The sequence below is a fragment of the Solanum dulcamara genome, chromosome 4, assembly GCF_947179165.1.
Source record: "Solanum dulcamara chromosome 4, daSolDulc1.2, whole genome shotgun sequence".
NCBI lineage: Eukaryota > Viridiplantae > Streptophyta > Magnoliopsida > Solanales > Solanaceae > Solanum > Solanum dulcamara.
Window position 1 is genome coordinate 46,088,894 of NC_077240.1, and position 20,934 is coordinate 46,109,827.

Consider the following 20,934-nt stretch of genomic DNA (forward strand, 5'->3'; position numbering starts at 1 on the left):
TGAGAGGAATCACCGATATTGGTCCTTTCCCTTTTGGACTCTCTAGTTTTCTCCCTTAGCTTTTTATCCTCTATTTGCTCTGCATGGGTCATAAGTCTAGAGATGTCTATTTCCCGAATCAACATAGTCGTATTGAATTTCTTAGAAACCAAATCTGACACACCCGACACAAACTTACTCATACGAGCTCTTGGGTTGGCAACCATAAATAGGCCATATTTTGACAATTAGGTGAACTTGTGGGAATACTCCCTCACACTCATACTCCCTTGCTTAAGGTTGATGAAATCTTATATATTAGCCTCCCTCAACTCCAATGGGAAAAAATAATCAAGTAACACTCCTTTGAATACTTCCCAAATCATGGAAACCATCTCTCTAGCCTCTCACTCTTCCCGTGGTAAAACAGAATTCTAGCAACACCCTCCAATTGATAAATATCCAATTCCACCCTCTCAATCGGGCTAATCCCCATAATCTCCACAATCTTGTTAATGATTTCAACAAACTCTTGTCGATCCTTGTCCAACTTAGAACCCCAAAACTCTAAAGGATTCATCCTCATGAAATCATGAGCCCTTATAGCCGTCATACCCATATTTGGGTTCATAGGAGCTACAAGTTCAAGATTAGTTTATGCCGTCTTGCCTTGATCAAGCACTTGAAGGTCTCTCAGAACTCGGCATCAGTCACTTGGTCATTCAAGGAATCATTCAAAGCTTGTTCCTCCTCTTCAACCATATTCCTTTAAATAGGATATCTTCATGGAGGCATTTTCTAAAAATTGCAAAGAACAAGCGTTAGAAGAGAAAGCCTTAGAGTAGCACTCTATCACACGATATAGATCATGAAAGAAGTGAGATTTTCTTAAGATGCCTCATAGCCTCTTATTCATAGATGTGGAACGCTTTACACTGATGAATAAGAATCAACTTGAAGCAGTATTTTAGACTCCCTAGGATACTTCTAAACTTTGTGCTTTGATATCAAGTTTGTTATGACCATAACTAGGGCCAAGACATGACACGGCGTTAGGAAACTCGAAGGATCCTAATAAAACTATCATAGCATACATCACATACATAAGGTAAATAAACATAACAAGGTAAGTGGAAAAATCTAATAAACATAGAAGTCAAAAGGGGAAGTAACCCAATGAAAATGTCCAACAAGGACTACATCAACTTTCACTGTCTAAACATGCATATACTAGACTTGATGGGGCTTAGGATGAATTCCTACATCACGTGAATCTTTAAAAAAGTCAAAGTAATATATGAATGAAAGACTCATCCTCGATGAATGAGGACTGACTAATAATAACTAAAGAATGTTAAGTCAACTCTAGCCACGAATGTGAGAAGCGTGAGTATCATCCGTCCCTACATTATGAGACACTATAGGCAAATTATGTGCTAGTACATAGAAGGTATTCATTATGTGAGATATTCATGAACAAGTGATAGAATATGAGCAATGTGACATAGGATGCATGACTAATAATAAATGAGCATGAATAAGGCTTAAAAGCTTTTAAAAATACATGAAAACTTATGGTCAATGCATCACAAAACTTCATAGTAAAACTTACATCATTGCATGTAACTTGTGTGGAATAAGACCTTTAACTTACATCTTAAGACCACGCGAGCTATAACTTGGAATCCTATGTAACTCCCACATCGAGAAGAGAGAGGCTATTTTCCAAGGTAGACTCCGTGAGAACATCTTAACATCATGATCTATATGTGGATCCACTCGCTAAGCCATGAGGAGATCCTACGATGGCAACGTAGTTTTGGACATTAGGTTGCTACTAGGATTTTCTTTGGTAATAACTACGTTACCGGACCCAACCCCACCTAAAATTCCTCTTGGTGCTTAATCAATATCCCAATAGAAATCATTAAAATATAGAAACATTATCATTAACTTTATTATGAAAATAATCATTAGAGTAACTTATTAACTTTAGTGATTCATAGGAATCCATAAACTTTGGTGAGAATTGTCCTTATCACCATCTAAATCATAATTTGTGTGAGAATTATCCTTATCATACCATAATAACTTTTTTGGATCATCGTTGATAATCATTATAACTTTCATCAGTCAATCATAAATGGCATCATTTCCATAAAAGCTTTATTTGAAAATCATTGAACTTCATAATCATAATTTATCTAAATCATCACTGAAAATAGATTTATGCATGGGCATTCATAATTCAATTTAAAATCATGAAATTAATTTAGAATCATGCTTATAATGATCATTGATAACAATAAAAACATAATTGAAATAACCCAATGCAATTCATCAAAACAAGGGTTAGAAAGTAATAAAATTTAAAGAGATCTTTGAGGAAAACCTTGGGACTCCATGGGTGAAAGGAACCCATGGATCAATCCCCACATACCTTTGTGAATTAACTCAAAATTTGAAGAAGAAACTTGTTATTCTTGAGACCCTAACATGAGATTGTGAGAGAACCTTGAGAGAGTTTATTGATCTTGCCTTAGGGAAATTGAAGAATGATTTAAAATACGAGGGGAATTTGAAGGATGATTTAAAATACGAGGGGAATTTGAAGGATGAGGTAATTATAGGCTTTGAAATTAGCCATAAAAGTGTTTAGGTTCATTGAACCGAACATAGGTAAACGACAATATTATCCTTCATTAAACTCGGATTTTGATCCTACGAATTGACTCATATGAGTAATAGAAGATTTTAGCACTCTTCAAACTGAGTCATCCTGGCAACCCTGCAAAATCTGAATTTCCTAAGTCTCTAAAGTTGCATCTAAGAATCATTTGTACGACTTGTCAATAAGATTACAGGTCGTAGACCCAGTCCATCCTGTAGGTTCTATGAAACCTACAAATTTGAGCCTCTAATCTTTTTCTATGAGTAAGTATTATGACTCGTCAATAGGCCTACCATTTATCGTATTGAGTCATAGGACCTCTTATGAGGTAGGTCCTAGGAAGGCTCAAATACTTACTCTATGGATCATCCCTACGAGTCATAGAAATGTCTACGAGCCATAGATGGAGTCATCGTCCTGAGGTTAGTTCCCTTTTCTTGAGATCCTTTCTTCATTCCAACTTTTGAGGTCTTACATAGAGGTAGAATTGTTGATATTTGGGGGATTGATTTCATGGGTCATTTTATGAGTTCTTAGGGGAACAACTATATATTGGTCGTGGTGGATTATGTGTCAAAATGGGTAGAGGCGGTGGCCTTACCTAAAACTAAGGGGTGTAGTATTGTTCAATTCATCAAGAGGTTCATATTCACAAGATTAGGCACTCCGCATGCTATTATTAGTAATAGTGAGTCTTCTTTTTGCAACCTCATATTTGTTTCGCTGCTATAAATATGGTGTAAAGCACAAGGTTGTCACACCCTATCATCCACGAACAAGTGGGCAAGTTGAAGTATCAAATCGAGAGATCAATGGCATCTTATCCAAGATGGTGAGTGCAAACAGATCTGATTGGTCCTAGAAGGTAGATGATGCTTTGTGGGCATATAAAACTGCATATAAGACACCGATTGGCATGTCTCCATATCAATTGGTGTTCAAAAAGGCTTGTCTTCTCCCAATGGAGATTAAACATAATGTTTTGTGGGCATTGATGGCCATGAACTTGAATTGGGAAGTTGCATCAAAAGATAGAGTTGACCAACTTCACGATTTGGAAGAATTTTGACTTTGAGCTTATGAGAGATCATCTTTTTACAAGGAGAGATTGAAAAAATTGCATGACTCTTGAATTCTTCAATGGGACTTTAGAGTTGGTGATCTTGCGTTACTCTATAATTCTTGTCTCCGACTCTTTCCTAGAAAGCTAAAATCAAAGTGGTTAGCCCCTTTTAAAGTAACTCATGTATTTGAAAATGGGGCAATTAAAGTTGAGAGTAATGAGCGTTCGAGAATCAAAGTGAATGGGCAAAGGCTAAAGTTATATTTCATAGAAGGCCTACGCGTAGGAGTGATTGATGTGGTGTATTTGAATGATGCTTGTACATGTGTCCGTGTTCTTCCATGATGTAAACTACGGCGCTTCTTGGGTAGCAACCCAAGTTTTTAGTATTTTTTGAATAACGTGTGTTTATTATATAGGTTGAAGTTGGAGTTCACCGGAGAAAGACACTAGGTGAGATGCCAGACACAAAGGCGATACGCCTAATGGAATTAGCGAACCTGTCATGGCTCGCCCAAACTTTAGCCCCAGAGAGTGAAAATGTTATTGTACGCTTAGGCGAGCTTAACTTCATTTGGTGAGCCTCCCAATCAACTCGACAAGCTTGCCTTACCTCTCATATTGGGAGCTCAAAAAGCTTAGTTGGCTCTGGAAAATTTGTTACTTTTGGTGAGCAAAGTGTCACGTTAGAGAGTCATAAAATGGGTCGCGTGCTGTCCTCCTCTCAAATTTTAAAATGCTCAATTGGCTCCAGAATAAATGAAGATATCAGCAGGATGTGCACACAAGGGTGATTTGTACACTAGTCTTGGTGAGCTCTAGCGGGCTCACCAACTTGCTCTGTGTCTTACCTTTGCTCAGCTATACCAGTTGGCAATGAAATTTACAAAACGGCAACTCGTTGAATACTCAGTGACATTAGTAAGAACTCGCCGAATTGGCCGCCTGAAAAATTGAAAAGGCCCTTTGTCCGTTTAAATTCCAGGTTTTTCAAATTCTTCTCATTCTTCTCCCTTACACTGTTCACCTCCCTTCTTTACACTTTTTATTCAAACCTTTCACATTTCTTCATCAATGTTTTGTGCATTTGTGTGGGATAGAGTCTCTTGAGTTTTATACCTTTGTTCACCTCATCTAATTTGATTACAAGGTTAGCTTTCATGATTATTACTTGCCCAGGCTTAATTCCTAAGTGATTTCATGGTGTTCTTGATTTATTTCCCATACCCAGTGATATTGTGATTGGAAAGTTTATCTTATTCCTTATTTGTGATGAAATTCTTTCCTTGGCACCATTACGTACTGATTTTGTGAGTGGGTAATCTAAATCGTTGGTTGATATTGTTGAATTTCTTGCTTAGAATCCTAATCAATCTTGAATTGTCATTGGGTAAGTGATTTTTGGTCGAAATGGGTGTTAACTGTGGGTATTCAAATTGAAATATAATTGGGTCTAATTAATGCATGTTTGGGTGAAGTTTGAGTAACCCTATGCCTATGAAATAGTTGAGTTTGTCGGATGATAGATGGGTGATGTCATTCTTAAGGGTGAATACATTGTTTTGTGGTGTTTGGATTAGTCTTATAGGGATGTTTGATTACCTATGCTAGGTTTCATTATGAGGGTTAATGATATTAGAGTTTAAAATGCTCATGTGAAGATATTAAATCTATTTTGGATCTGAAAATTTTGAAAATTTGGATTGAATTGTAAAATTAGGTGTATCGGCGAGTGACTTCGTGCTCGCCTAATGTTTTTACATGTTGTAATAAGGGATTCTTCATCACCCTTTTGTTCTTAGATTGCCAGTCCTTTTAGGTTATTTTGACGAGCTTCCAATAGCTCGCTGATCTCATTTGGAAACTCATGTAATAGGTACTCACCTCATATTTTTATTCAGTTATTTGCATCATTTTGATCTGATCCTTTTTGTGATCTCCTAAAAGCTCGTTGATGGTGTTGACAACTCACCAAGGCATCCATCAACTTGCATTGACTCTGGGATTAACGTGTTTTTGGCGAGCTCAGTCTGGTGACTCACCTTTATACATGGCGAGTTTTAGCTCAGTTAACCCTATGCAGGAGGACTTTTAATGATTTTGAGGATTTTTACTAATCCTTCACCCCAATTCTCTCTTGGTGTGTCTACTGTGAAGATATGGCTTGGGAAAAATAATAGGTGCATAGATATATCAATGAAATTGGTCAACCATCTAGAAAGAGGTCTAGGGAAATTACCATTAATAATCCCACTGATAATCATCATACCACTCAACGCTAATCAAAGTGTGTGAGTGAAAAAGTTAAAGACAAAGAAAAAGGAAATCAGAAAGTGGTTGAAGAGTCAAATTCCAATAATAACTTAGGGTCAAAAAGTGTATCATGGTCGGGTGGTGATGTTGCCAACCAAGGAGAGGATGCTTCTACGCCTGCTCATGCACCTATTGTGGAGTCCCAAACTCATCGTCTTGCTGATGAGCATGTTTCATGAGCACACATGACTGAGATGCACTTTAGAGTTGTCCATGACCCGTTAGCTAATAGGGTGCCTTGGGTAGTTTCTGTTATTGCACCCCATGCTATGAATCAGTTGAAAGTTGCAGGTCTCCGTACTATTCCTGAGGAGAAATAACCCTTTACTAATCGAGTAGTCGATAGGTACCCAGAGATTTGGTGGACAATTAAATTTTATCAATTCAAGTGGTTCACTAATGCTAGGATGCCATTTGTCCCAGCTTGGGTTCGTGAATTCTATGAGTATGCCAAATTGATTCCAAAAGGGAAAAAAAGTTAGCATAGTGGGACCTATTGAGGTTATTAAAGTTCGAGGAAAATAGGTCAAGTGTATTGAGATGGATATCAATGATGCATTGAGGTGCACAGTCCATTTTTGCCATTTATTTGTAGATAAGATCTAAAATAACACCTTCGATGAGTTGAAGGGGTGGTTGACCCCATGGATATCTGAAATAACCCCTCCATAGATTGAGGAGGGAGCTGTGATACAGAAAGACATTAATATTTTTGTGTGGTATTAGTTTGGGTTCATCAGCAGCATACTCATGCCTTCACAGAATGAGTTGGTCCTTCACCACCCGAAGGAAACATTGTTGGGGTGTATCATTGATTACAAGAGATTGAATTTAGGTTCAAACATTGATCCAGAGATTTTATTAAGGGTTCGGCAATAACAGACTTCATTGCTCTGCCCTATTTTGATCACCGATCTTTGTGAGCAAGTCGGGGTCTTATTTTTTTATACGGCTGATATTCGTGTGGACCCTGATTCCTCTAGTGACATCCGTCGAATTAAGGCAGACTATTTAAGAGTTGTTGAGGCCTGAAGGAGGCTAGCACCGGTTGATACGACACCGGTTATAGATACGGAGTCTTGAAGGAAGGTACTACTCCTCTTTCTCCTACAGTGCCATTTTTATCTATTGCCACCTCTACTTCTGTTATTCCTCCTACTACTACCACATCCCATCCTCTACTTACATTGGCCATGATTTACCGAATGGGAAACCTTGCCCATTCGACGGATGTGAGGGCCTTGAGACTTAAGGTTGTTGTCTTTACCATGATTGTCATGTCTATAAAGGCTACCATTGGCCCTATATAGGAAGAGGTGATGGGACAACATTCAACTTTGAGTGAGTTTTCTCTCCATTTGGATACTCTCACCACTCGAGTTGAGGAGAGAAATCGAGTCGAGGGCTGCTTAGTTGATTTGGTAGAAATACATACTGATATTCGAGATCCAAGGAGGGATGTAGACGAGCTAAAGTCCATGCACATTTCCATGATTTGGGATGGATTAGACGCCTACGATGTTTTAAGTTCATAATTGCCTCTGGTACATGGGATTTAGTTCTGAGGTCCCTCTGGTTTCTATGACCAGAGTTGATATTGATGTTGTTGAGGATTATGAGGAGCCCCTCGAGATTGATGAGAAGGACACAGGTGAGATAGAGCATCTAGCCGCGGACACATATGAAGGACTTTCTTATTTTGAGGATGTCCAAGTCCAGTTGGCTATTGCACATTCACTTGAGGATCCATCTCCCATTAAGCCAGCTCTTATCCTTCTTGGAGAGACACCGAGCACTGATTCCCAGTTGAGGACGCATATGCGGTCCAGCAATCTTCTTAGGCTTAGCCTGATAGAGGGATTCTTATCTCTATCTCTCCTTTATTTTTATGTTTTATTTTGCATTAAGGACACTGCATTTTCTTTTTGGTAGGGTGAGGGTACCTTAGGTACCTAAGCCATTTACTTTTGGTTATTTTGATGTTTGGTTTGTAAATATGACTTGGTTATTTTGATGTTTTGATATTTTTTATTGTAATTATGACTTTGCCATTCTGATGGGTTGTATATATTTGGTTTTAGAACTTATCACTTTTTCTCCCTTTTAAATTGCTATGGATGTGTCTAATGTTCACTTGTACATTCGAGAGTCAATTTTGATCAATATCGATGACTTGAATAGTGCTCTTGATGAACGATATGCTTGTGTGAGTCCAACGAGGAAAAATGGGTTGCATAAGTCTTGTGTGAATTCTTGGCATCTTGTTGTGACTAGTTAAATGTCAATTTTGAGTCTTACAATGATTGTTGCACGCAAGCTTAATTTGTAGAATTATATTTTATGTCAGTATTGGAATTTTATGTGTGTTGAGGATTACTTGAATATGTGCATGAGGACACCTAGAACTTGCCCCTTTGGTCCGATCGATTAGCATTGCTGATTGAAAGAAATTATCTTAGGCATGATTTTTTAGAGTGAACGTAATTGTTATACCTTTTATGACTTCTTTGTGAGCGTGTGAACCTAGTTTGGAACCTTTTTGAGCCTAATCTTTTCTTTGGATGAAACATGAACTCGATTGTTTAAATCGTTTTTTGAAATTCCATTATCCTTCCCACCTATAACCTTCTTGAAGCATTGGGTGTTTTCAATATCCAACTTAGGGGGGTGTGGTAAATGAGTACAGAATCCGATAAAGCTTCGTTAAAATAACTCTTGGGTACATGAGCTCTTTTCAGCCCCTATTCCTAATAAGTGAAAGTTGCTGGCACCCACCATATCTTGCTTCGGGGCCGATCTCTTATATCGGAGAAAACGTTTGCTTTGCTCTTCTTCTTCGGAGTGAAAAAAAATAGAACCCCTCCATTTAAAAAAAAGGAAAAGAGAAGAAAAGAATAGAAAAAAATGAGTAAAGGAACTTGTTGTGTTTTGGTTTGGAAATAAAAGAGGTATTTGATGGGCTATGTCAATGATTGTTTTGTGCTATGAATAGACAAAGGGTGATTTGTGAACATGAAATGAAAGAAAAGAAAGTGAATTGAAATTGATCCATTATTCAAGAAGGAAGAGACACTAAGCCAAAATGATTATACCATACCCTCGGCCCCATTACAAGACTTAAAAGACCTTTTTGATCTTGCATGAGCCAATTGATATGTTGGTTGGAAAATACGGGATAGCCTATTGGTGAAGTCAAGCATGTTTTATCTTTATGAGTACGGAAGTTGTTTTTTTATTCTGTTATTATAATCTTTAAATGTATTTGAGAGAGCTTGGAATCATTTTTGATGTGACGGCATTCTAATACGTTCATTGAGCATGAATTTGCATTTTGAAGCGAACGTTTATGAGCATGAATTCTAATTGAGATTGGCTAGTTATTGTTCAAAGCCTTGAGTGCATAATTAAACATTGCATGTTGAAATTGAACCTTGTTTGCACTTTCGGATTGGTTCTTAATGAGCACTACTTGTAAACATTGGTCTTGAATAGATTAGGTTCTTAATTTACTTGAGGACAAGCAAATATTTAAGGTAGGGGTGTTGATGATTCAGAAATTTCAAATTATTTAGGGGTACAAATCCAATGAAATAGTGTCCTCTTTCTCTATATTATGTACAAACCTGACCTTAAATTGTTGATTTGCAGAAGTAAGAGGTAAAGGAAACAACAGGGGCATTATTTTGAAGAAAAGAGCCTAAAAATGGCAAAAATGATGAAAAGTTATGCAGGAACTCGTAAAAAGTTTCTTCTTTATGATCGCCTAAAGGAATTCAAAGCCAAGGCTAACTGCCAAGGCAAGTCGGCGAGCCAAGAAGCAAAAAAGTGATATGAAAAAGGGGGAAGGTGAGCTAAATCATGCTCATAGAAAGTATTGAAGCTTTGGCCTAAGGGAAAGAACAAAACAGCGAGCTGATAAAAGAAAGGCAACACGCTGACCTAAAAGGCAAGCTCGACTGAGCTCGCCCAAAAGCTCTATAACTTCTGAGCAACGAAAAAGAAAAGTGTATCTCCAAATGGCGATTTGCCAAACATGTTTGTAATTTGGACCATGCTCACCAACCAGTCAGCCCGAAGACTGAAGAACTTATGAATTGAAAAGCAAGATGTCGTCGTATTTGGTGACTCCCTGCGATCTATAACATAAAATCTGATAGAACTCTCATCAAGAACTGGGAGGCTACCTTACCAGGGTATTATCCATCATGGTACTCAACTCAATTGTGCTACATGTGGATCCACTAACTAGGTCATGAAGGCAATCCAACGTGTCCAATGCAATTTGGGACTTTAGGTTGCTACTAGGATTTCCTTGGGTAACTAATTGCATTACCGGACCAAACCCTACCTAGAAGTCATCTCCATGCTTAGTCAATATCCCAACGGAAACTCATAAAAACATGATCATAACATAATAGGGAAAGATAGTAACTACCTATCAATCCATCTTTATAAAATATATTAGGAATAGCTCATTAACTTTAGTTATTTATAGGAATCCATAACTTCGGTGAAAATGTCCTTATCACCATCTTTAAACATGATTGTGTGAGAATTGTACTTATCATACCATAATAATGTTATTTAATCATAATTTATCATCATCATCATAACTTTGTCATTAAATCATAATCTCAACTTTAAATCATGAAACTTTCCTTGAAAATCATTGAACTCATAATCAACTCATAAAAATCATCTTTAATTTTATAATCATAACTTGAAATAGCTTTATGCATGGACATTCATAATTTAAATTAAAATAATGCAATTCATATGAAAACATGCTTAGAATGATCATTGATAACACTTCAAAAGGAAATCGAAATAGCCCAATGCAATTCACCGAAACTAAGGTTCATAAACCAATTTAAATTTGAAGGAAACTTGAGAAAACTTTGGAACTCTATGGGTGAAAGGTACCCATGTATCAATCCCCACCTTGATTGAAATTATTCAAAATTAAAGAAGTAACCTTGGTGAAATCTGAAACCCTAGCTTGAATCTTGGAGAGGAATCCTTGAGAAAATTTTGTTCTTGCCTTAGGAAATTTAGAAGAGTTATTTAGAATGAGAAAAAAATTTAAAGAATTGGGTAGATATAGGCTTTAACTTAGACATAATTGTGTTTAGGTTCACTGAACCGAACTTGGGATATAACACAAATATCTTTCATTAAAACTGAAATTTTAACCCCACGAGATGACTCTACGAGTCATAGAAATGATGAAGATTTAGATGACTCATCTTGCAGATCTGAGAAAAGGGCTTAAATTCAAGTCTCTTAATCATAGCCAACTCAAATGGCAAATCTAACTCAAAGGCCACTTTGTCAATACATCTCAATATCCTATAAGGTCCAACATATCTAGGACTTAGTTTTCCTTTCTTGTCAAATTGCATTACACCCTTCATGGGCGAAACCTTCAAATAGACCCAATCATCCATTCAAGAGCTCTTCTCCTAACATCCGAATAGGAATTTTGGAGACTTTGAGCTGTCTTCAACCTCTCCCATATGAGTCTTACCCTATCCATAGCATCTATTACTAAATCTGGACAAATCAAGGCCATCTCTCCTAGTTCAAACTATCCCATCGGGGATCTACACCTTCTCCCATACAAGGCTTCAAAATGAGCCATTTGGATGCTAGGGTGATAACTATTATTATAGGCAAACTCAATCAATGAAAAATTCTCATCCCAAATTCCTTTAAAATCAATAACACATTCCCTTAATATATCCCCAAAAGTTTGGATTATTTTATCGGCTTGACCATCACTTTAAGGATGGAAAGTGGTACTTAGCTTAACCTTTGTACCAAAACCCTTTTGAAATAACTTCCAAAAGTGTGAAGTGAATCATGTACCTCAATCTGATATGATAGATAAGGGAACAACATGAAGTCTCACCAACTCATGAACATACAACTTAGCATAGTCTTCTACACCATAAAAAGTCTTAACCGGTAGAAAATGAGCCGACTTAGTCATCCAATTTACAACAAACCAAATAGAATCATATTACTTCTTAGTACGAGGCAAACTAGTTACAATGTCCATATTCACATCTTTCCACTTTCAAGTAGGAATTTCAATGTCTTGGGCTAAACCTCCCAGTCTTTGATGCTCAACTTTAACTTGTTGACAATTTGGACACAGCCACAAATTCTTCTACGTCCTTCTTCATGCCATTCCACCAATACACTTTCCTCAAATTATGATACATCTTGGTAGAACCTGAATGAATCATATACAGAGAGCTATGAGCTTTATTCAATATCAACTCTCTTAAACAAACAACATTAGGCACATACAACCGACCTTGATAATGAAGCACATCATCTCCCCCTTGGGAGAAAGCCTCAATGGCATTTTTGGCTAACGACTTCTTTAACTCAACTAAAATGGGATCATCATCTTGTTTGGCCTTAACATCCGCCACAAGAGACGATTTCGAATCATTATGCACAAGAACACTTCCATTACTAGAATCAACCAAGCGCATATCTAAGCGTGCCAAACTATGAACATACTTGATCAATTCTTTCTTATCTTCTTCAACATATGCAATACTACTCATGGATAATCTATTTAGTGCATCGGCAACTATATTAGTCCTTCAACAATTCAAGACATCTACTTTGCCAAAGGTTCCAGTTCTTTTGCTTAAACACATATTGTAAACACTTATGATCGGTGAACACATCCACATGGACACAGTAATGATAGTGTCTCCAAATCTTCAAAGTAAACACAACCACCGCTAGATCGACATCATGGGTTGGATAGTTTCGTTCATGCACCTTAATTTGCCTAGAAGAATAGGCTATTACCTTACCAGGTTGTATCAATACAGAACCAAGACCAACCCTTGAAGCATCACAATATAGCAAAAAACTATTAGACCCTTCCTGTAGGGTGAAGACAGGAGTGGTAGTGAGACGATCTTTTAACTCTTGGAAACTCTTCTCACAAACTTCTGACCATTGAAACTTTACCTTCTTTTGCATCAACTTAGTCAAAGGTGATGAGATCGATCAAAACCCTTTTACAAATATCCTATTATACCAGGATAGGCCCAAGAAACTCCTAATATCCAAAGGGGACAATGGTCTAGGCTAATTCCTTACCGCCTCAGTTTTCTTAGGATCAACCATGATCCCTTCACCAGACATGATGTAGCCAATAAAAGCAACCTCCTATAGCCAAAATTCACACCAATTGAACTGGGCGAATAATTGTTTATCTCTTAGAGTTTGCAACACAATCTTCAAGTGATTAGCATGATCTTCCTCATTTCGTGAGTAAACCAAAATGTCATCAATAAACACAATCATAAACATATCCATTTATTGTTTGAACACTCTATTAATCAAGTCCATGAATACCGCAGGGGAATTGGTTAAAGAAAACGACATAACTAATAACTCATAATGACCATACCTTGTTCAAAATTCCATTTTTGGAATATCTCCCTCCCGCACCCTTAATTGGTGATAATCGGAACGAAAATCAATCTTAGTGGAGTAACTTGACCCTTGTAATTTGTCAAACAAGTCATCTATCCTTGAAATTAGGTATTTATTCTTGATGGATACTTTGTTCAATTGCCGGTAGTTAATACACATATGAAGCAAATCGTCCTTCTTTCTAACAAACAAAATAGGAGCACCCCATGGGGATATACTTGGTCTAATGAAATTCTTGTCTAACAAGTCTTTCAATTAATCCTTTAACTCTTGTAACTCGACTGGAGCCATTCGGTAAGGAGGAATAGAAATAGGCTGAGTACCCGTAAGGAGGTCTATACCAAATTCAATCTCCCTTTCTGGAGGAACACTGAATAGATCATCATGAAACACATCCAGAAACTTATTAACTATAGGGACAGACTCTAGAATAGGGGCTTCGGAAATTTCATTCCTAACCCTTACAAGATGGTAGATACAACCCTTGGAAATCATTTTTTGAAATTTAAGTCATGAAATGAAATTACCTTTGAACATGGAATTACTACTCTTTCATTCTGGGACCAGCTCATTTGGAAATTGAAACCTAACCACTCAGGTTCTACAATCAATAGAAGCATAGCATGAATATAGCCAATCCATACCAAGGATAATGTCAAAATCGGTCATCTCAAGCTCAACTAGATCACATAGAGTAACTTTATGAAAAATTAAAACTGGACAACTTCTATAGACTCTTTTAGCCACAACCGACTCAACTACGGGAGTGTAAATAGAAAAAGGCTCTAATAATATTTTGGGGCTAACATTAGATCTCATGGACACATAAGGAGAAACAAAAGACAAATTTGCACCCGTATCAAGTAAGACATAAGCATCATAGTGAAAGACATGTAACATATAGGTAACAACATCGGAAGTCTCCTCCAACTCTTGCCTACTGTAAGTGGGTCAACTTACGATGATCTAACCCACTTTGGCAGTCTAACTCTTAGACTCAACCTATCTATTTTTTCCCTTAATATCGTTTCACACTTAGACAATGCCTATGAATTTAGAAACACACAAGTACGTACAGGAATAAGTCCCAACTTTGTATTAAACTCGTACCACAAAGAAGCACACAAAATCAACCTTACAAAAATATAACATTATGACTCTTTGCGTGAGACTGGTCTACCTGTGCCATTAAATGGGCAACAACACCCAGTCACATGCCAGTTATGTGCCTGCACAGTCAGTTGACATCCCCAATTGATTGGCCAAATTCAAAATTTGAATTAAACAAGTCTATTTACAATGTTAACAAAGGCCAAATGGATAGAAACTACCTAACTACCCATGCATATGCAAGGCACACACGGGTAGCCTTCACTTTTGGTGTAAAAATTTAACTCTGTCTGCCCAAACTTGCGCATGCCCACGTGCCTGGACTGTGCCCAGGTCCTCCCTCACACAGCCTGCCATTGTGGTCTGATCTCCTCAACCTTTGCCTCAATATTCAAGTATTTAGCCCATACTTGTTTAGTCACGACCTTGCCATATTCTTATCCTTACCTTGCCTTAGCTTTGCCCAACCCTTGTCATACCTTATATACGTCTTGCCTTACATGCCTTAGCCACGGCATTGGTAAGGTGTTTTCAATTGATCTTAATCTTGACTAATAGCATTAGGCCTTTACTAGGTTCATCATATAAATCCCTAGCCATGCCTGAGCCACTCGAACTATTGAGTTGAGGTTCTAATAACTACCATGAAGAGCATAAAACTGATTATTGCGTTGACCACCCTTTGGTTGCACTTGAGCACCTTGAGCAACTTGGCTTTGAGGACGATCATCGTTTCCTTACATTCTTTAGCATGATGACCCAGCTTACCGAATTGGTATCACACATTCAAACCCGCCAAACACTCACCCTTGTGGTTCTACCACACTTCTTGCATGCGGGAGTAACTTGGCCAATAGGACCACCTATTTGAGGCTTAGGGTTGGGTACCCTATCCTTATCAAACCTTGGAGTAGTAATATTTGAATATCCTTGGTGAGAATACCTTTGGCAAAAATAAGGACGTCCACCACCTCTGGACTTAGCATTAAAGAAATTAACACCATCGGTCCTTGGACTCTTGGAATTCCTAGTTTTCTCCTTTAGCTTCTTACTCTCTATTTGCTCCACATAGGTCATAAGTCTAGAGATATCCATCTCTCGAATCGACGTACCTGTCTTAACTCCTTTGAGACCATATTTGACACACCCAACACTAACTCACTCATTCGAGCTATTAAGTCGGTAATCATAAATAGAGCATATTTTGAAAATTGTGTAAACTGCAGGGCATACTCCCTCATACTCTGTAAGCCCTCGGAAGTTGGAAAGTTAAAACTAAGGAGCAATTCTCAAATTCTTTGACTACTCTTAAGTTTATGAGTCATTCTATAACTCGTAGAGCTTTCTATAACTCGAAAGAGTGAGTCATAGATTGAACCTCCAAGTTGGTGAGGACCAAGTCCAAGAAGATCCTACGACTTAAGTTTACAACACGTAATCATTTAGATAAGTCATAGACACGATCGTAGGTAGTGTTTAGAGGCCAGGTTTTAGAAGTTCCTCGAGGTCGAGTCTACAACTTGATATGAATATTCATAAAAATTGTTACAAGTCATAGAAACAACTCATAACCAAAGATCAGAGGTCCTTAAACTTGCAAATTTTTTACGCCTGCAAGATGAATCATGTTGAGGACTCATCATTGTGAAGAAGAGTAATAGAAACAACTCATATGCAAACTTTAGATACCTACTTTTCAAATTCCTGTAGAACGAGTCATCTTGATGACTCATCATCCTACCTATGATTCGTACGAACTAATCCATAGGGCCAAACTATGAGTTTTAAATGAAGGGTGATTATGTCATTTCCTAGGTTTGGTTCAATGAACCTAGACACAATTATGGCCAAGTTTAAACCTATATCTACCTAATACTTTGAAATTTCCCTCATTCTAAAACATTCTTCTAAATTCTCCTGAGGCAAGAACCAAATTCTCTCAAGGATTCCTCTCCAAGCTTCAAGCTAGGGATTCAAATTTCACCAAGGTTTCTTCTTTAATTCTGAGAAATTTCAATCAAGGTATATGGAAATTGATCCATGGGTCCCTTTCACCCATGGAGTCCCAAAGTTTCTTTCAATTTTTAATTTATTATGAACCTTAATTTTGATAAATTGCATTGGGTTATTTCAACTTTATTTTGACTTGTTATCAATGATATTCTAAGCATGTTTCTTCATGAATTGCATGATTTTAAGTTGAATTATGAATGACCATGCATAAGGCTATCTCAATTGTGATTTTAAGGTTCAAAGATGATTTTTCGTGAGTTAATTATGAGTTCAATGATATTCAAGCAAAGTTCTCATGATTTAAAGTTGAGATTATGATTTTTATGATGATAATCAAGTTATGATCATAGAAATTTATTGTGGTGTAATAAGTCTAATTCTCACACAATCGTGATAAATATGGTGATAAGTATAATTTTCACCGAAGTTAAGGATTCTTATGAATCACTAAAGTTAATGAGCTACTCTTAATATGTTTAATAAAGATAGATTAATAGGTAGTTACTATCTTTTCCTACCATGTTATGATCATGTTTTATGAGTTTTCATTGGGATATTGACTAAGTACTGAGAGGACTTCTAGGTGGGGTTCGGTCCGGTGACACAATTAGTTACCCAAGGGAATCCTAGTAGCAACCTAAAATCCCAAAGTACGTTGCCCACATAGCATTGCCTTCATGGACAAGCTAGTGGACCACATATAGAACAGTTGAGTTGAGTTGAGTACCATGATGGAGTATACCCTGACAAGGTAGTCTCCTCCTTCTCGATGAGAGTTTTATCGGATTCTATGTTCCTTTAATTATTCATGCATATCTCACATACTTAGTACCTTCTATGTACTAATAAATATTTTGCCTACATTGTCTCATGATGTAGGGATGGATGACACTCGTGATTATCCTATTTGTGGCTAGATTTTCCTAGATATCAAAGAGTTGGTGAGTCCTCATCTTACGAGGGCCATGACTTTCTTTTCATATTGCTACTATTTTGACTTCTTCTTATATTTTTGGGTGAGCTAGGAGATTGTTCTAAGCTCCCTTCAAAGACTAGATTAGAGGCATATTTAGACTGATGTAGTCCATTTAGACATTGCTTGATTGATTCTATCCTTTAGACCCATTCCCTTGACCTTTTATTTCCTCTTATATTACTATATTTCTTTTACTTGTGTATTCGATGTATGTTAAGATTGCTTGGTTAGGGTCCCTCGCATCTCAATCGTCGGGTTGTGGGTTAGCCCTAGTTCGGATCATGACAAACTTAGTATTAGAGCATAAAGTTTAGAAGATTCCTAGGGAGTATAACATGCCACGTTAAGTAGAGTCTTATTCATTGATGTGAAGCCCCCCATATCCATGAATAGGAGGCTACAAAACATCATAGGAACATCTCATTTATTACATGATCTATGTTGTATGGTAGAGTGGTTAAGTCTTTTCTTGTAATGCTTGTTCTTTACAATTTTCAGAATATACCTCCACAAAGATACCCCTCTAGAAGGAATTTTGTTAAAGAGGAGAAACAAGCTTCGAATGATCCTTCGAATGACCAAATCTCTAATTCCATGTTTCGAACAGCTTTCCAAGTACTTGCCCAAGTTATTACAGCTCAAGCCAATCATGAGTTGATTGTTGTCATGAACCCAAATGTAGGTACAGAAGCAACTAGAGTTCGTGATTTCATGAGGATGAATCCTCTTGAGTTTTGGGGTTCTAAGATAGAAAAGGACCCACAAGAGTTTATTAATAGCTTTTAGAAGATTGTGGATATCATGGGGGTTAGTCTGGTTGAGAGGACGGAGTTGGCTACATATCAATTGAAGGGTGTTTCCCAAATTTTGTATGATCAATGGAAAATTGAGAGGCCTATAGAGGCGGATCCCATGACTTGGGTGAGTTCAAAGGAGTGTTTCTTGAAGGCTTCTTTCCATTAAAGTTAAGGGAACCCAAAGTACAAGAATTCATCAACATTAAGCAAGGTGGTATGAGTGTGAAGGAGTATGCCCTCAAGTTCACCCATTTGTCAAAATATGCTCCATTCATGGTTGCCAACTAAAGAATTTGTATGAGCAAGTTTATATCAGATGTGTTAGATATGGTTTCAAAAGAGTACAATATGGCTATGTTGATTAAGTAGATGGATATCTCTAGACTTATGACCTATGCATTGCAAATAGAGAGTGAGAAGTTAAGGCAGAAGAATAGAAACTCCAAGAGGCCAAGGAACGATGGTGGTGATTTCTCTCATGCTAAGTCCAGACGTGGTGGATGTCCTTATTTATGCCAAAAGGTACTCCAACCAAGAATCTTCAAATGCCACTACTCAAAGGTTTGATAAAGATAGGGTGCCCAACCCTAAGCCTCAAGGAGGTTCTCCTATTAGCCAAGTTACCTCTGCATGCAAGAAGTTTGGTAAGAACCACAAGTTTGAGTGTTTAGTGGGATTAAATATGTGCTATAGATGTGATAATTAGGGTCATCATGCTAAGGAATACAAGGTCAAAGAGGATTGTCCTCAAGGCAAAGTTTCTCAAGTACATCCAAAAGGTGGTCAATGCAACAATCGGTTTTATGCTCTTTATGGTAGGCAAGAGGTAAAGGAGACTCCCGATATTTTTACTAGTATGTGAAGGAGAATCCCTATGATGTTTATGCCTTACTTGATCCGAGTGTAAATTTATATTTTCTTTCCCCTTATGTGGCCATGAGATTTGATATTAGCCCAAAACATTGTCAGAGCCTTTTTCCGTTTATACTCCCATAGGTGAGCCAGTTAAGGCTAAAAGAGTCTATCGAAGTTTTATAATTTTGGTTTTCCATAAAGTTACTTTATGTGATCTAATTAAGCTTGAGATGATTGATTTTCATGTTATCCTTGGTATGGATTGGCTATATGCATGTTATGCTTCTATTAATTGTAGAACCCAAGTGGTTAAGTTTTAATTTCCAAATAACAGGATCCTAGAATGGAATGGTAGTAATTTTATGTTCAAAGGTCAATTCATTTTGTGCCTTAAACTTGAAAAATGATTTCCAAGGGTTTTATCTGTTATCTTGTGAGGTTTAGGGATGAAAATTTCAAAGGCCCTACTCTATAGTCGGTCCCCATTATAAATGAGTTTCCGGACATGTTTTGCGATGATCTACCCAGTGTTCCTCCCGAAAGGGAAATTAAATTTGGCGTAGATCTTCTTCCGGGCACTCAACCTATTTCCATTCCTACTTACCAAATGGCCCCGGCGAAATTAAAAAAGTTAAAAGATCAATTGAAAGACTTGTTAGATAAAGGTTTCATTAGACCAAGCATATCCCCATTGGGTGCACCCATCTTTTTTATTATAAAGAAGGATGGTTCATTAAGTATGTGCATTGACTACCGATAATTGAATAAAGTAAACATTAAGAATAAGTACCCAATTCCGAGGATAGATGATTTGTTTGACCAATTGCAAGGGGCAAGTTATTTCTCTAAGATTGATCTTTGTTTCGATTATCACCAATTAAGGGTGAGGGAGTGTGATATTCTCAAGATGGTATTTCGAATGACGTATGGCCATTATGAGTTCTTAGTTATGTTGTTTAGTTAGATCAATTCTCCCGTGGACTTCATGGACTTGATGAATAGAGTGTTCAAACAATATCTGGATATGTTTGTAATTGTGTTCATTGATGATATTTTGGTTTACTCTCGAAATGAGGAGGAGCATTCTAATCACTTGAGAATTGTGTTGCAAGCTCTAAGGGACAAGCAATTATTTTCCAAGTTCAATAAATGTGAATTTTGGTTAAGGGAGGTGGATTTTCTTAGTCATGTTGTGTCTGGTGAAGGAATTATGGTTAATCCTAAGAAAATCGAGGAGTTGAAGAATTGGCCTAGATCGTTGTCCCCATCGGATATTAGAAGTTGCTTAGGCCTAGCTGGATACTATAGAAGTTTCATAGAAGGGTTTTCATCGATCTCGATACCTTTGACAAAGTTGACTCAAAAGAAGGTGAAGTTTCAATTGTCGAAAGCTTGAGAGAAGAGTTTCCAAGAATTGAAAGAATGTCTCACTACAGCTCCTATTTTGACTCTACTAGAATGGTCCGACAGTTTTTTTGTGTGATTCTTCAAGGGTTGATCTTGGTTTTGTTTTGATGCAACATGGTAAGGTGATAGCCTATGCTTCTAGGCATCTTAATGTGTATGAATGAAATAATCCTACCCATGATCTTTAACTAGAGGCGGTTGTGTTCTCTTTGAAGATTTGGAGTTACCTTTATGGTGTCCATGTGGATGTGTTCACCAATCATAAAAGTTTAAAATATGT